At 48.0% G+C, this 12545-nt stretch overlaps 1 pseudogene; it reads left to right on the top strand.

Annotated features, from left to right (window-relative positions):
• The first annotated feature begins 3387 nt into the window (after positions 1-3387).
• Positions 3388-11754, top strand: LOC118652036 (annotated as a pseudogene).
• The last annotated feature ends 791 nt before the right edge of the window (positions 11755-12545 follow it).

Here is a 12545-nt window from a genome sequence, read left to right as displayed (position 1 = left end):
TCCATGAGGCAGAGATCTGTCGGTTTTGTTCCCGTACCTATTCCTGATGCCTATTCCTGTTACCGGAAAGGGACCAGGCCCAGAGCAAGTCTGCCTCCGGCTGGCCTAGAGTGTGTGGGTTCTTGACTTCGTGCAGGAAAGATTCCACAATACGCATCTAGGTGATTTCTAGAGGATGTTTATTAAAGCTGGGGACAGTGAAACAAGGAAGGGCCTCGGATAGAAGAAGCAACAGGAGAGCGTAGGTGGGCTGCTCTGGCTCACTGGAGAGTCAGAGTAAAGGGGGCCTTGGAGACAGGTTCACGGGGTTGGCCCCCGAAGGAGCTGCTGCTGCCCAGTGCTCCCCTGGTTGCAAGTCTCTGTGAACCCTGAGAGTCTAAGAGATACATGCCAGTGGGGGAAGAGGGAGAAGGGAAAGGTGCTGATGTGCTCCCAGGAGGGAGAGCGCATACCAGGTCCTGTGTTTTGAGGGTTTTAAAGGCTGGGAGTGTAGGGGAGGTCTTAGGGGAGGGTCTCAATAGAATATTCATTAGCTTTTCTAAGTATGCCCTTTCAGAATCGGGGTCTCTACTGATTGGTCAGTGCCAAGACAACTGGTCCTGGCATCACCCACCTGATTTTGCAGCTTTTTGGGGCCTGAAGCTGAAATACAACTGAAGCCTAGATGCTATTTCTAGGGAGGAAAGGTCAGGGCTCTAAACTGCATGACCAGTAATATGCCAGGGGAGGAAAACCACCTGGGAGTAGGTCTAGCACCAGGTTTGCTCCTTGCTCGGCACCCTGGGCTTTCCGTCTGTATCTGGCTGTGAATTGTTCGCCCAGTTCAACTGTCTCCTCAGTTCCCCCTTCCACTCGCCAAGAAATTTTCCTAGATTCTCACTATCCTGCCTCATTCCTAAGTACCTAGAAACTGTGCTGAGTTTGTTTGTGGAATGAATAAAAAAAAAAAGTGGAATTAAGACTAAAATATTTAGCAACAGACTAAAATGTTAGTTTTTCCAAATTTCAAAATACCTGCCACACAAAGGAATTCAATAAGCATTTGATGAATAAACTATGTACTGTAATCTCTGTACATATTTCCAAAGCATCCATTTTGTGTGTATGAGTTGGAGTCCATTCAAGTTCTGCCTATTCAGTATCCAAAACCCATTTTTGCTTTCATTTTGCCTTTTCCTATTTCAGGAAAAAACCCTTTAACTTACATACTGTATAGCAATCACTATTGTTCCCTGAATATTTCCATAAACGATTACCCAGAGCTGGTTAAGGAACTTAAAAGCTAAGATAACATGGCGAAGTTGCAGAGAAAGAAAAACAATGGAAATAAAGGATGCTAAAGCCAGGGCAGGGGAAGCTTTCTCCTAATCCCACTAGTTCTTCTGGCTGCTCGAATAATTCAAATGACATACAGCTAATTAACAGGAGAAAACAACATTTTAATACAAGTGCACGGAGGAATTCACCTAAGCATGAAAATTCCAAAAACAGTGAGGCAAAATGAGGTATGTACGCCATTTAAACTGAAGGTAGGTTGGCAATTCACTGGTAGATGAGAAAAGAGCAAACATTTGTCAAACAAATTCTTATAGAAAAAAAATGAGACACAGAGGGGAATCTAGCAAAAAAGCTTTTTGCTTTGATCCTCCCTGCTTGTCCCACTTTCCCCCCATCACCTGAGGATAGATCTATTAATTTGACAGAGAGAGAGAGAGAGAGAGAGAGAGAGAGAGAAAGAAACAATCAGCTGTCTTCCATATGTTCCCAGACCAGGATGAATCTGACACCTTTTGGTGTACTGGATTACACTCCAACCAACTGAGCCACCAGGTCAGGGCAACACACTTAATGTTTCTTTTTCTTTTTTAATAAAAATATTTTTATTGATTTCAGAGAGGAGGGGAGAGGAAGAAACGTCAATGATTAGAGAATCATTGATCAGCTGCCTCCTGCACGCCCCCTACTGGGGATGAGCCTGCACCTGGGCATGTGCCCCAGACCAGAATCCAACCGGGACCCTTCAGCCTGCAGATTGATGCTCTATACACTGAGCCAAACCAGTTAGGGCAACACACTTAATGTTTCTGTGCTAAGGTGAATATGCTAAGATTCCCTTCCAGAAGCAGGTTTTGCTATCTGAATCCCTTTAGGCAGATGAGAGGAGGTAAAAACCCTTCTTGAGTCTGTTGGGCTTTAATTATTTTCAGCTGGAAATAATTTGGATGAGGGTGGCACATTCTGGGGAGACTCACTCCTGAGGGCCAGCAGGGACAGTCTGAGTGGTGTATTTCCCATGAGTCAGCACAAGGTAGTGAGGGCATAAGGGCAGCTCCACCAGACCAGCTGTGTTCAACTGGTTTAATTCCTGAGTCCTCGTTTCCTCACCTGTGAAATGGGGATAACTCAGTTTGTTGCACGGATGAAGTGTGATTAATACAGTGTAAAACACCTGCTCCTCTGCACAGTAAGCAATCAAAAATTGGAAGCTATTATTATAATGAACTAAAAAACACACACAACAACAACCAGCTTTTGCACCAAGTGGAAAGAGATTGTTGTTAGGAACGAAAAGGTTCATTTAAAGAGTATCTTTATTGTTGAAAGTATTGAAAAGGTTCATTTGCTAAAGGAAACAGGAAAATGAGTAAGGAAACGTAACCCAAAAGGTGAGATTTCAGGCTGGCTGGTGGTCATGAAGGCCTGGAAAGGGCAACGGGCCTCTCTGGCTGTGTGTGTGTGTGTGTTGTGATGTTTTTATTGATTTTAGAGAGAGGAAGCGATAGAAACATGTGTGTGTGTGTGTGTGTGTGTGTGTGTGTGTGTGTGTGTGTGTGTGTGTGTGTGTTGTGATGTTTTTATTGATTTTAGAGAGAGGAAGCGATAGAAACATCTATTGGCTGCCTCCTGCGCGCCCTACCGGGGATCGAGGCCGCAACCCGAGCACGTGCCCTGACCGGGAATGGAATCGCGACCACGAGGGTCAGGGGAGGACGCTCAGCCACTGAGCCCCACCCCGGGGCCAAGCCATCGCTCTCGGAAACCCCTCCGCCTGCACCGGAGACTGAGGCCACGCGGACCGTCCTCCGGGGGCGCCCGCCCCGCCGAGGTTCGGCACCGGACGCCCGTCACCCTCCCACGGAGCACAGCGCGGCCTCTGCGCCTTCCGGCTCCTTCCAGTCTCCATCCCTTCCCCCTCCTCCGGCCCCGGGAGTCTCCTCCCCTTCCTGGTTCCTCCGGCTCCTTCCTAAGAGTTTGGTTTGAACTTTTGAACTCACCAATCAGCGCCCGGTGCCCACCCCCTCTCAGCCCGCCCTTGTGGGGCGGGGCGCCCGGCCAGGTGCCGCGCAGCTGGAGGCGGGGCCCTGGGGCCGGGCGGGGTTCGGGCCCGCCCCCCGACGGGCGGTGGGTATATAGGGTGCAGCGGGCGGCTGTCGGGCCACTTCTCCCCCGGATTCCTTGGTAATCTGTCAGTGGGAGGTCCTTGTTCCCGGTCCCTCGCATTTTTCAGCCCCGCCGAGCCCTACAAGTCTCAGCTATGGTGAGTGTGGAGGTGGGGGTGCGCGGGTGGGGGTCCCCGGGCGGCGGCATGTGGGGCGGGGAGAGGGAGCCATCCGCGCGAGCGGCGGGACCGGGCTGCACGTGGGGCCGCATCCCGGAAGCCTCCCGCAAACTGGCTTCTGGAGACGGGGCTGGGGAAGTTGAGTTCGCCGGGCGGACTCCTCCGGGGGCTGGAAGGCGCGGCCCGGCCGCTGCCCTCGGTGGGAGCGGAAAGCCCTCTTGATCCCGGAGAGAGGGTGTCGTCCCAGAGCCCGCCGTCGCCCAAGGACGGCGAGGGAGCCTTCCCGGCGGCTCCCCAGGGCTCGGGGAAGCTGGAGCCCCTCCTTCCCGTTTCCCCAATGACCTCACCTTCCCTTGCGCAGTGGGAGCACCTGGGGCACCGCGTGCGCTTCCGCTCGGAAGGTGCAAACGCCCGCTGCCCCCCCTCGGCGCCCTGTGACTCGCTGCTGAGTCACCTGTGGCCGGGCTCCGGGGAGGCGCCCACTGCACCAATCCACCTGGAGGCTGGCGGCGGGCTCCTCCCCGCTGGGTCCAGCCCTGCATTTCTGGTGCTCAGAGGGCTGTTTATAGCTTAAGCCAGCCTGTTAAAAACAAGCCCATGAAAGGATATTTTCTTGTAAAACCACAGAGTCACTAGTACTGACGATGTATTTGTAGTTTTAAAGAAACATGGAACTGTACACACAGCTTGCGTATTTTCTATGTAACTTCCAGAGGTGTTGAAAACAACTAAGAGAGCCTCTGTTGGTCTACAATAAGCCATGTTTTAAAACCAGTATTTATGTATCAAATGTTTTAAAACAGTATCGTTAAAAAAGAAGAAACAGTATCTTTAAAAAAGAATGGCCGGCAAGTTACATTCTTGGGAGATTACCACAGTTACCAAAAGTATGTCTGACTGTAACAACTTGCTTGAATGCTTTCATCAAGCAAACCCCCAAATACTGGTAAAAGTGTACTTCAGAAATCACTCTTTAAAGCAGCGACTTTCAACCAGTGTGCCACAAGAATTTTTAAAACGTGCAATACCTGACTAATTTAGTTAGGGGCACTGGCCTCTTTTCCCTTAGATTCTCAAAAAATATATTTTTCAGTATGCTGCAGAATTTTAGTAATTAGTTTATGTATGCCAGGAGCTGAAAAGGGTTGAAAATCGATGGTTTAAAGGGCAGCAGAGCAGCAGCAGCAGCAGCAGACCTATTTCAACAATAACATGTTAGATGAATAGTTTTTTATATAGGTTGCCAGTTCGATCCCAGGTCGGAATGCATATGGGAGTCAACCAACAAATCGATGTTTCTTCCCCCTTCTCCTCTTCCTCTCTAAAATCAGTCAACAGCCCTGACCAGTTTGGCTCAGTGGATAGAGCGTCGGCCTGCGGACTGAAAGGTCCCGGGTTCAATTCCGGGCAAAGGCATGTACCCTGGTTGCGGGCACATCCCCAGTGGGGGGTGTGCAGGAGGCAGCTGATCGATGTCTCTCTCATCGATGTTTCTGACTCTATCCCTCTCCCTTCCTCTCTGTAAAAAATCAATAAAATATTAAAAAAATAAAATAAAATCAATCAACAAATAAGAGAGACAGTGGCTACTTATCCAGTTAAAGCTAAACTAATTGACTCTATCATCTGTGTAGGTCTGTCCATCTCCCTAGTGGCCATGGGGTAGTGGAGGGCACAATTTAAACAAGGCATCCAGGTCGCCTGTTGAACAATGAAAGAGTTTGGGGGCCCAAAAGGTTGCAGTAGAAGTGTTTCATTAGATGGAGAGTATCTTCTGAGATACTGCATCTCCTTGGATCCGGTTCTGCCGTGAACAGATCTCTGACTCTCCAACTTTCTTGAGCTGTGGCATTTCCAAAGTCTAGTTAAAGGTAAACATGATGCAATGGAAAATAGTCATGGGTTCATTAGAACAGACAACTTCCCTTCTCCCACAGCCCTGGAGCTGGGCGAGTGGGTGCAGGTGACCCCTGAGCTTGCTGATGTGATCAGGGGACCGTGATTGTTTTATGGGGAGTGTAGTGTAGGTGGGAAGGAGGGGACCACAGTTCAAGGTTGTGAGTGATTAGGGTTTTATTATCTCAGGTTATGAAACTAGACTCTTTGAGATCTTAGCTGGTGTTGAATTTTCTTTAACTAGTTTTCTATTAGTGACTTAAAACTTAAAACTCTTATTTGAGGAAAATGGGGGGTATTTATTGTCAACATTTTGAAAGTCCTCTGCCAGTCCCCAAAGTAACTTATACAGTAAACACTCCTTTTTTTGTGTGTGTTTCCCTCTTAAGTCTGTGGGTATAGATATTCATTGCCTTGTTTTACTAAACAGGAATGAATTTAGTAACACTATTTTGTTAAGCAAATAAAGGAAAACATTTTCTCAATAATATTGTTAAACTCTTGAAACTGTAGATTTTCCCCACACTGCCAAAGATATATGTGTACATTTTACTAGGAAACTGCTAATTTCCAAAATTGTTAGTAAAGTCTTGGCTTTTATTTACATGTGTCTCCACCCCACCCAACCTTCCCTCAGTGAAGGGAAAATGTTGTTCCTTAAGAGTAAACTCACAGAGTTAGAAAGCTGCCTCTGACCAGTTTGTAAAATAGAGCTAACCGCTGCTTATCTGGTGCTTTCTCCATGAGTCATATGGCTGCAGTTTGCTGGTTTAAACTGGTTTTAAAGGGAGGGAGAAGCGCTTGTCTTTTATTATTTTTTCTTTATTTATTTTTAAATATTTTTATTGATTTCAGAGAGCAAGGGAAAGGGAGAGAGAGAAACATCAATGATGAAAGAGAATCATTGACCGGCCGCCTCCTGCAAGCCCCCCACTGGAATCCAGCCCACAATCCAGGCATGTGCCCTTGACTGGAATCAAACCCAGGACCTTTCAGTCTGCAGGCCAACGCTCTATCCACTGAGCCAAGCTGGCCAGGGCAAGCTCTTGTCTTTTAAAGAATAGGATTAAAGAGGGACCAGAATGAGCTCAGTAGTTACACAATCTCACAGAATGAATCACGGCTGAAAGATGGATTTTGTGTGCCTTTAAGGGCTCGGCCAGCATATTTTCCAGGAGCTGGGGAATGGACTGCTCTACAGCGGCTTTGTTTTTCTGGGGTGGGAAGAAACCTGACCTTTAATGTGGCTGCAAAGGAAGGGTCTGGTCTGTAGTCTGCCTGATAGTTAATTAACATATCTTTGGTTTTCCCAAGCATTTTTTCTGAATCAGTCTTCCACAGGCTTGATTGTGCAATAGTCCTGGGGCAGGAGTGGCCTTCCGAAAGGTGATTAATCTGTCCTAAAGTTTAATGAGTCATTTTGGTGTGAATCATTCCTAAAAGTCCCATCTGATGTGTCCTATTCTGACATTTTCCTTTTCTTCCTGCCACAGCGTGAGTGCATCTCCATCCATGTTGGCCAGGCTGGTGTCCAGATCGGCAATGCCTGCTGGGAGCTCTACTGCCTGGAACACGGCATCCGGCCCGATGGACAGATGCCAAGTGACAAGACCATTGGCGGGGGAGATGACTCCTTCAACACCTTCTTCGGTGAGACGGGCGCTGGCAAGCACGTGCCCAGGGCAGTGTTTGTAGACCTGGAACCCACAGTCATTGGTGAGTTGATCCCGGGGTCTGGGACAGGAGGTGTGTCCTGGGGGCTCTGTTGAGGCCTTGGGGTTGAGCAGGCTGTGCAGGTTGTTAGTGATGGGCGGCTGCTTTGTTTCGCTTTTGCAGATGAAGTTCGAAATGGCACCTACCGCCAGCTCTTCCACCCTGAGCAGCTGATCACAGGCAAGGAAGATGCTGCCAATAAGTATGCCCGTGGACACTACACCATTGGCAAGGAGATCATTGACCTGGTCCTGGACCGAATTCGGAAACTGGTAAACACAGTACTTTATTTAAAGTGGGGTGAGAGTTTTCTCTTAGAGTTTTAAAGAGAGACCAAACCACAACAGTCATTCCTCGCACACTAAAATAGGCCTTAGGCCCTGGCTGGTGTGGCTCACCTGGTAGAGCATCATCCTGTGCACCAAAAGGTTGCTAGCTCCATTCCCACTCAGGACACATGCCAGGGTGTAGGCTTGATCCCTGGTAGGGGACCTGCAGGAGATAATATATATATTTATATTTTACTGATTTCAGAGAGGAAGGGAGAGGGAGAGAGAGGCAAAAACATCAATGATGAGAGAGAATTGTTGATCAGCTGCCTCCTGCACACCCCATACTGGGGATCGAGCCCGCAACCCAGGCATGTGGCCTGACCAGGAATTGAACTGTGACCTCCTGGTTCATAGGTCGACTCTCAGGCCAATAAAAAATATTCTTAAATTATTTTTTTTTAAAAAAAGGCCTTACTAAATAATTCTATTTCAAAACTAGACAGTCCTGGGTGCGGGACTACTCTTTGGGGTAGGGATGAGAACAATAGGCAGAAGAGCAATGCCTTACAAGGCAGGTTTGGACAATTGCACATTCAGTGAGGGCATTTCACCAGGAGTCAGGGTGAGAACAAGGAGCCTGAGCAGTTTGACTGACACATAAGCCCATTAAACATCCCTGTTCATATTAACCAGTCAGCTTCCCTGCTTCAAGTTGAGACATCCCTTTTTAGGATATCTTAGTCACACTGAATGAGTAGGTGGCTGACTCTGACATGTAACTAAATGATCAAACTTTTAAAAAGAAAAATCTGGCCTGGTGCCTTACGTTGGTACAAAGAGTCAGGGCTGCAGAAGCCAGTATAACACGGATTAGAAATGGCCGACAGTGGAAATGTTGAACAACACGGAAAGTGGAGTTGGGGGAGCTCCCTTATTTTATATATACTAGTATATACTAGAGGCCTGGTACATGAAATTCATGCGCGGGTGCGGTCCCTAGACCTGGCTGACGATGGAAGGGCAGCTGATCTCTGGGCCCTGGGACCCCTGCGTGCGCCCCTTCCGCCTGAGTCATTGGGCCCCTGCCCAGCTCCCTCAGTGTCTGGGAGCCAGGTGGCAGCCCCACCCCCCACTTGCACCCACCTTGGCCTGGTGCCGCCTGCTCACATGCTCCACCATCCCGCCGCGGTCCCACTCTCCTCAGGGCCCATGGGGCCAGCAGTGCCTGTGCTGCTGCCCGCTACCATCACCCTGTCGCCGACGCCCACCATGTTTCACACTGGCCCCTGGTGGTCAGTGCATGTCGTAGCATGTTGTCAAATTCCCGGTCAAGGGGACAATTTGCATATTAGGCTTTTATTATATAGGATTTTTTTTTATTGATTTCAGAGAGGGGGAGAGAGATAGAAACATCAATGATGAGAGAGAATCATTGATCGGCTGCCTCCTTCATGCCCCCCACCAGGGATCGAGCCTGCAACCCAGGCATGTGCCCTTGACCAGAATGGGACCTGAAACCTTCAGTCCGCAGCCTGACACTCTGTCTGCTGAGCCAAACCAGCTAGGGCAGAGCTCCCTTGTTACAGAAGCAAGTATCAATAACTGAAACGAGGAAGGCAATGAGATAGGAACACAAAAAGCAGTAGGCTTGCTTTTCTAATAGAGCTCAGGGTGGTGTGGACTCGCCCTGTGGCAGAGAAATCTTAGGCAATTGTGTTCACATCAATGATGTTGATAACTGTTCTGGGTCATTTTAAGAGTCCTGCAGTCAGCTGACTCTGCTCCTTAGACATGTGGGCAGCTTGTCAGTAATTAACCCAAAATCAAGAATGAGCGCTTGGGTAGACTAGCTTGTTAGCTACTAAGTCCGGCCACAACTGGTCTATTCTAAAAAGAATGGCCTTGATACTTTTCCAGATGTTTATCGTGGTCGCCCCAGCAAAATTGGAGTATTGGTTCCTATGTTTGCAAGTCAAACTTTAGCTACAAGCACTGACTTGGGAATCAGGACCCGCCTTTAGGGACAAATAAACCTAGTAAAAGCCATTGACGGTTTATGAGTGAAGTTCATTAACTACCAAAACCATTGCATTGGTCCTCGGTGTTACTACTGTGTCCATATGCATAAGTAATGGATGTAATTGGTAAACTAGGGTTTGCCCCGTACATTGATCTTATTCAGTGTAGGGATCTACTGGAGAAGTGAGTTCTGAGGGGTTGGTAGAGAATGTCCACAAATCTCAGCACTTTTGAGAAGTAAGGGTTGTCAGCAGAAGACTTTGTTTGAGGGGAGTTGGCTAACCAGAACAGCTTGGTTGACAGTACATCAGCTTTCCTGAAACGGCTGGGCTCTCGGGTAACTAGTGCTTACCGTGCCAGGCACTGTTCCAAGTACTCATGTAGTTCTCAACAGCCTGAGGTAGATTACTATCCTCATTTACTAAATGAGAAAACCGAGATTGAGAAATGAATTTGGTCAAAGTCACACAGCAAGGCCCTAGTAGAGCCAGATCCAGACCCAGCCTGACTCCAATACAAGGGCATTCAGCTTGGCTGTTCTGTCATATTCCAGCTCCGAAAGCCTCTGCCAGGCCTTTGTAAGACAGACATCCATTGTACGGAGCTGGTGGTCCCAGCCCTGCCCTTGGTAGCTCTCCAGCTGATAAGAGTTGCCCTTCATTCGGGAAGAAATTCAAGTGCTGGAGCCAGATATAATAAGCGCCACCATGCTTGCGAAGCAGAAAATGGAGGTCATTTACGTGACATTTTTCATACATAGTTTTAAAATTCCCATTTTCTGTACTTTATATTATAAAAAAAATAAATAGGAAAAAGTACAAAACAAAACAAAAAAAGAGTTGCCCTTGTTCTGCTGTCGCAGCAAGGGCACCAGAGGCCGCCCTTCCAGTCACTGAAACTCGGGCCCGGCATCCATTCCAGACCTCATGATTCCTCTGCCTTCGGAGATGAAAGATTTCATTTTAAAATAGCCTTTTAGAAAAAATAAAATAGCCTTTTAGCAGATGTCCCCTTCCCCCAGGAGTTGATTGTGAAAAGTTTCTCTGAATCACTTAGCACTTTGGAAGCTTTTTGCAACTGCTTTCCTAGCAAATATTCAAAAGATTTTTAAAATCTTGCTCAATGTAGGAATTAAGAGTTAAAGAAGTCACTGCAGCACTCACTGAGGCTAAAATTAATGCTCTTTTTCTTTTCTGACAGGCTGACCAGTGCACAGGCCTTCAGGGCTTCTTGGTTTTCCACAGCTTTGGTGGGGGAACTGGTTCTGGGTTCACCTCCCTGCTGATGGAACGTCTCTCCGTCGATTATGGCAAGAAGTCCAAGCTGGAGTTCTCCATTTACCCGGCCCCCCAGGTCTCCACAGCTGTGGTTGAGCCCTACAACTCCATCCTCACCACCCACACCACCCTGGAGCACTCTGACTGTGCCTTCATGGTTGACAACGAGGCCATCTATGACATCTGTCGTAGAAACCTCGATATTGAGCGCCCAACCTACACTAACCTTAACCGCCTTATTAGCCAGATTGTGTCCTCCATCGCTGCATCCCTCAGGTTTGATGGAGCCCTGAATGTTGATCTGACTGAATTCCAGACCAACCTGGTGCCCTATCCCCGCAACCACTTCCCTCTGGCCACATATGCCCCTGTCATCTCTGCTGAGAAAGCCTACCATGAGCAGCTTACTGTAGCAGAAATCACCAATGCGTGCTTTGAGCCAGCCAACCAGATGGTGAAATGTGACCCTCGCCATGGTAAATACATGGCTTGCTGCCTGTTGTACCGTGGTGACGTGGTCCCCAAAGATGTCAATGCTGCCATTGCCACCATCAAGACCAAGCGCAGCATCCAGTTTGTGGACTGGTGCCCCACTGGCTTCAAAGTTGGCATTAACTACCAGCCTCCCACTGTGGTCCCTGGTGGAGACCTGGCCAAAGTACAGCGAGCTGTGTGTGTGCATGCTGAGCAACACCACAGCTATTGCTGAGGCCTGGGCTCGCCTGGACCACAAGTTTGACCTGATGTATGCCAAGCGTGCCTTTGTCCACTGGTACGTGGGTGAGGGCATGGAGGAAGGAGAGTTTTCTGAGGCCCGTGAGGACATGGCTGCCCTTGAGAAGGATTATGAGGAGGTTGGAGCAGATAGTATTGAGGGAGAGGATGAGGGTGAGGAGTACTAACCTGTCAGCTGCGATGTTACACTCCAGTGTCTTGGGATTGTCTTATTTCTGTTGTTCTGTGAAGTCTATTGTGTCCTAAACTTTGCAATAAAGTTGTTTTCATTTTGAATGTCAAACTGGTTTCTTCTGTTTCACAGTAAATACTTGCCCCTCTTATTCAAGGCCAGTTGGGTGGAGGCTGGCAGACCATCCTGATCATTTGATCAACTTTCCCAGTGGCTTTTGTGTGTGCTGTATTGTGCTAAGTGGTTTGTCCGTTTCACTTAAACCTGATTTGATGAGTGATGATAATCATTTCAGTGAGGCAACAGGCTCAGATTGGGCCACTTTCTCAAACTTTGGCGTGGATGTGTCACCTGTAGCCATTGAAATGCAGATCCAAGCTTTAGGTACTGCATTTTCCAACAAGCTTCCAGCTGATGCTCTTGGTCTACCAAAATTCCAGTAACCAGTCAGACTGCCAAGAGGTATGTCAGTATTTAATAAAACACTTGAATCACATGGGAAAGGCTTTGGAATTGTATTGATAAATTCCATACTTAGCCCTGGGTGGTGGCTCAGTGGTTAGAGCATCAGCCCATGCACCAAAGAGTCATGGGTTCGATTCCTGGTCAAGGGCAGGTACCTGGGTTGCAGATTCATCCCAACCCCTGTCAGGGTGCATGCATGCAGGAGGCAAGCAATCGATGCGTCTCATTGATGTTTCTCCCTACCCCCACTCCCACTTTGAAAAAGCAATGGGGAAAATGTCCTAGGGCAGTGATGGTGAATCTATGACACGCGTATCAGAGGTGACACGCGAACTCATTTTTTTGGTTGATTTTTCTTTGTTAAATGGCATTTAAATAATATAAAATAAATATCAGCTGAAACCGGTTTGGCTCAGTGGATAGAGCATCGGCCTGCG

This window comes from Myotis myotis, unplaced genomic scaffold, assembly GCF_014108235.1.
Source record: "Myotis myotis isolate mMyoMyo1 unplaced genomic scaffold, mMyoMyo1.p scaffold_m19_p_3, whole genome shotgun sequence".
In the NCBI taxonomy this organism is placed as follows: Eukaryota; Metazoa; Chordata; class Mammalia; order Chiroptera; family Vespertilionidae; genus Myotis; species Myotis myotis.
This window is presented reverse-complemented; position numbering and strand designations above follow the sequence as displayed.